The following is a 6,000-nucleotide window of genomic DNA, read 5'->3' on the forward strand; positions in this document are numbered from 1 at the left end:
TAAAAAGGGGTTTCCATTTCACCAAATGTTTAACATATGGTTACTTCCTTAATTTATTTACACCTGAACTGAAGAAAAACGATTCCACAATAATAATCATCAATCAGCGGAGAACGGAAAAATGGAGAGAAAATATCAGACAAAATGGACATGAGCAAGTACGCACAAACAAACAAACACACACATCAAAACACACGCACACACATCAAAACACACGCACAGACACACACACACACATTATATACAAGCACAAGTAAATTAAATCGTATTGTTCGTATCCATCACTTGGTTCAAAGGGGTTTATGGCAATAAATCCTGGTATACGAGTGCGGCTCTCATATTCGTCTGAAAAATGTCACATTGACACACACTGCCAGCCTCAGATCAACAGACGATCATACCAAGCTCCGGCTTAAAATCTGACTGTTGCTATAGAAACCGCACTCGGCGAGCACAGTCCCAATGAATATAATATGGAAGGCAATCGCTGGAGTTTGTCGAATATATTGTGTTTGCATATTCACATTGTCTGGGTTCGTTGTAATGGACTGTTCGAATAGAAATAAAGGGCGTCGCGACATGGATATCAAAGAGAGCCCAATATGTATTATATTCTTACATTCCTAAATCATGTTTGGTCCCAAAACGTCAAAGAACAAAGGCCGCTAGACCTGCACATTTAATCTTGACAAGAGAAATGTATTAGGCTTGTCCCTTCCAAAGACTAATGTTTATCCTATCACTTTAAGATAAAACTCTCGCCCTATTATGTGTCATGAAAATGCCATTAATGTATGCCATTAAAGTCAAGCAAATATGATGTGTAAAATTTCTGTCTTTACTTTAAATTGCTTCATACCCCATATGCATTCAAAATGTGGAATACTAATGCTAAAATGATGAATTTCGTTTATTACTAATGTAATCTTTATTATCCTTTCCCGTCCCACTGCACTCCCACCTGAACAATAAAGACAAACGGTAGAATGCGTAACCAAATGGAACCCACAATTAGTGGATTAGAATATTATGAGCTTATTTCGTTTTACAAGTAGTCAGGCGTATTCGTGCAGTGTCATTAAAATAAAATGAACGGAGTTAGTCGTACAATAATAATATGTGTATAAAGGAAAAAGATGCATGCGCACTGTGTCGGAAAAAGTGCAGTATAATGCAATGAGCTATAGCCTATATACCACAAACCATCGTACACTTTATAGACCTACAACAAATTTGTTGGAAGTCCATAGTGTAAACACTGTATAGAAACTAAAGTAATAGGCCTAATCGCATACCTTCAGTGTCAGTGGGCAAATGTGTTAACAAAGTATAATTTAGACATCGAATATCCAGTCAAGAAAAGGTGAATTATGAATTAGACACATGGTATAAGAAGAATAATAGAATAAGAAAAAGTCCATGATTCTATTTATACTTATCCGCAAAAAGATGCATTTCACCTTCCGCTTTTATAAAGACCACGGTAGTGTTTAAAGAGAAACTTGAATAATCTTCCCTAAATGACACGTTGTTTATCATCTTCTCTTGCGTTTTTCCCATATAGGGGAAGGATGGGAATATTCTGCGATTATGACTTAGTTTGATGTCCTGCGAATTCTTCTCCTAGGTACTGCATCTAGCAAATTTCACCATATATACACAATCCAAGCTATCTGTGCCTTTACCTGAAATACTCTTCTGTCTCTCCTTACCTAAACGATTTTCCGGTCTTGCTACCCTTTAACTGTAACAACAGAATCAAAGCTTCTTCTTCAACTTCACTTGTTATATATTTCTCTTGTTTATGTGGTAAGGTATTTTCTTGTCTCCCCGATTACCGTAATCTTGTTTACAACACTAAGGCCCGAATTCACGGAGGTGGTACAAATGAAACCATGGAGCGCCAAGTGTCGCATGGAACATTTCATTACGAAATCAGCCATTTCGTCGATGAAATGATTATTTTGTGACGAAATAACAACATTTTGTAACTGAATGAACTTTTCGTCCACGAAATGATAATTTCGTTAGCGAAACGGTCATTTTGTCGACGAAATGACCAATGTCGTAACGAAATATTCCGTGCGACACTTGGCGCTCCATGGTTTTTGTCCATGGTTTAAACCATGATTTCATTTGTACCACCTTCGTTAATTCGGGCCTATGAAATTAATCTGGACCTGCAAGCAAACAGTTTTGATTTACCCCTTTTACCTTTTTCAACAAAATCAAAGCTTATTCTTCTTCTCTATTCGTCATATGTCTATCTTTTCATTTAGATTGTACTTGTCTCTCCAATTGGAATAATGTCTTCCCGTAAACACTAAGATTTTATCGGGATCCGCAAGCCAACAAGCTCGTTTAACAAGGCCCTTCCACATATCTTTCGTACCCGAAAATCATTTATCATTTACCAATTTGTCCACTAGCATTTAATCTCAGCAGGAGTATTAAATGTATCATGAATAATTTATATTTTCATTTCAGCAATTTAAGCATGAACAAAGCGACATGTTAGATATAGAATCAGAAATTGAAAACAATTTATAATGAATGGGTAAACTTTGTAAACCATATACACTTATGCCACCGCTAATGCTATTGTCAAAATGATATCAGACCAAGATTTATTCTCTTTTTTTAATTGGGGGGGGGGTGGAGTGGTGGAGTGTTCATGATATATTCCTTGTCTTCTTTTTTTTCGCTACTACTCAACTGCATTTATGAGGTCAATAAACTGTTTCAATCATTTCTGCTGAAATGGATGATGTAGAAGTTGTGGAATAAAGCCATCCATCATCTCTGAAATTATGTCGAGATAGGTTGTAGACCATTTCTTTATTTGAGTGAATCAGCAGTATTTGGTCTGGTAAAAAACAAACAAACAAATAAACAAAAACAAACAAACAGACAAACAAAACTAAACAAAAACGTTTCACCTTCCACGTCTATGGAACTCTCTACCAGTCCTGCTTTGGAATTGTAACAACCTCAATACTTTCAAATATGAACTGGAAACTTATCTTTTCCAGCAACTTTGTGAATGACGCGGGACACATTATAGGAGCCGGGCGCCCTCGGAATGTTTCTACAGATGAATGACACTATATAACTTTTGTTTCATTATCATTATCATCATCATCATCATCATCATCATCATCACCTTTTGAACGTTGTAAAAAGGAATGTCAGGGGTCTGTGCACATAGGAAGGCAGCGAGACAGGCGCGCGTGTCTCTCTTATTAACATTATTCGTGCAATGGACTTTGGACAGTGTGTACAACCCTATGGGATATTCTGTGCCAATCGGCATCCAAAGCATACAGAGGGTTAATGGAGATTTCATATAGCTAGAATCAAGATGACATATAGACTGCAACCAAGCAAAAACACGGGTACTCTTTGTAATACAGGTGCAATCATGTGGCTTGAAATAATATGTTTAAAATCTGTGAAACATGTATATAAAGTGTCAGTCCACTGAAGAGAAACAAAGTGCTCTGTTTTGCCTCGTCTTGTCAGCTGGCGGCACAGGCCGGCATCATCAGATCATTATGTTCTTAAACACTTGAAAACAGAGTGGCCAGAAAGGTCAGGACAAGATTGCTTCTAAAAGTCTTCGATTTTTATTTCGTTTGATAGATCGGCTCTACAAGCTGTATTCCATCTTTTATCATCCTTTTTATGTGTGTGTGTTTTTTTAAGATTCAAGATGACCGACTCTAGAGGCTGAGAAATTGACTTTATTTGCAGGCAATTAATCGAAATGTCAACCTCGTTTCATGAAGTGCTCTGTGTCGGCATTTTGTCTCCTGTGTTTAAGTTTTAAAATGTGATGTACGTGGAAACACTGGTTGTGATAAAAAGACTGCGGCTCAGCTTATACCCTTCCTTCAGAGCATTGCAGATGGATACAACGAAGCTACCCTTATTCTAGACATCACATTTGCATGTCTTCAAGTTTTTCAGTTCAGTTCAGTTTCATTTTCCATCCAAAAAACAGTAGAACAATGTACAAAGCATGCATTACCCCATCACAGTGTTTTATTAGTTCAAAAAAAATGAAGCAATGCGAATCGTAAAGTATACAATAAGAATAACTAAGAACATCAATGCATATCTTGAAAGACTGACAGAAAGTAAGTATGGAAAAAGAGCGGTCTTTTCTCTGACAATTTGGTTGTCACCTCCTTTAATCCTTTTGTTTAGGGCTGCATTGGATTTTTTTTAAATCTATTTCTTCATTTTTTAGTGTTGCTTCGGAGCAAAATCATTAATTTGCCTACCCGAGGCGGTCTTTGATTTGCATTATAACTCTTGAAAACAGCATCTGACCAAAATAATAATAGGAGAATAGAAGAACAAAGACAAAGCAAAAACAAAAGACACAAATTCTCTGGCAAGGACGTATGTGACGTGTTAGCTGTTTTGAATAGAATCCTGCGAAACGGTATCGAGAATTTTCAATGGCCAAAAGACGTTGTGTCATTTTTCATGTCTTGACTGTTAGTCAATGGAAAGCTAAGGCGAATACTCTTTGTGTTTTGATTAGTCTGATTATTATTAGCTCACTCACGAAGAAGTAGGGCATAATAGAACGGATTTACTTGGCTACGTCACAGTTGTTATGGCTACCTATCGCAAGAACGAAAATATTTTCATGTGATTCCATATTGTAACATGCTGCTGGAAAGAATGCTGGAAGTAGTTCCATAAGATCACTTCCAAGGCATGCACCTAGACCCCGATTCCCTTGTGTACATTATTTCTGGTCAGGTCTCCCATAATATATCAATACTGTATACTTCATTGTGAGAAAGACACCAGTGGGTATATTTGTACACGTTGTGTGAATTGAAGTGTTTATCACCGCTTTGTTTTTGGACATCTCAATCATTTCAAGAGCAGTTTTCAGTTTTTAGAATTGTATGTTCATTCATATTTCATAAAAGGTTTCCCATTATCTCACAAAAAAAGTTGGAGACCTGAGCCCAATCTCCACCGAAACTATACCATCCCTTTAACTTTACATTGTTGATCAGACTTTACTCCTGATTCCATTTTATGTTATGATCGAGAAGGCTAAAGTTAATTGACGTGTATACACTTGCCGTCACGTCCAAATAAGCAGTGGAGTTGAATACAGAAGGTCAATTTGTGAGCACACATCATGACTATGTTGCTTTGCAGGCATCATTCTCCGACCTGAAGCAATTTCTACACTTGTTCACGGGTCGTTGAATATGATACGGTGAAGGTGTCACGTCCTAACTATAGAACCTGTGGCAGGATAAAAGTGTGATATGCATGGACTATGTACGGCTAAACCCGTCGTTTACCTTGGCTGGGCGTCTTATCTATCAAATGTATACTACAGGCAACGAATGATTTAACGCAGTAGGTATCTGTATGCAGAAACCTTTGTGAATTCGATATTAGTTTCGAGAACTGTCCAAACTAGATATCTATCAGATTTCAGGGTATGGGTTACGATAATCGTTGATGAAAATGTCTCTTGCTTCTTTGTCAATGGAAAAAAAGACGAAGATGTAGTGCATTTTTGTCAGAGTAAGACATCTATTGTCTAAAAAGCATGCATGACGGGAAAAACACAACATGATCAAATTTGAAATACGTTATTACTATTTAAAAGGTTGTTGTATATTAACAGATTTTCATATGTTTCTGCTAATCATATACAACTATCCCTTCTGGTAACCCCCTCTCCGTGTATACAATTTGAACATGGTCTTTGCCCGTTCGTCATCATCACAATGCATGTAGCTCCCACGCAGAATACTTTACTAGCAAAGGAGAAACTGCAGAGTATCAAACTGTAAAGTGAAATCATATACAATATTATAATCTTGTCACACATAATACTTTGACTATGACTTTCCGTTCTATTTTGTCACTTCAGATCATCATGGAATCATTGATATCGTGAGCTTCTTTGAGTCTTCATCGATTTTTACTTGATCACCGTTGTCGGTGTCGTCA

Source organism: Diadema antillarum, unplaced genomic scaffold (assembly GCF_040938485.1).
Source record: "Diadema antillarum isolate AM-2024a unplaced genomic scaffold, OU_Dant_1.0 seq00000770_RagTag, whole genome shotgun sequence".
Classification (NCBI taxonomy): domain Eukaryota; kingdom Metazoa; phylum Echinodermata; class Echinoidea; order Diadematoida; family Diadematidae; genus Diadema; species Diadema antillarum.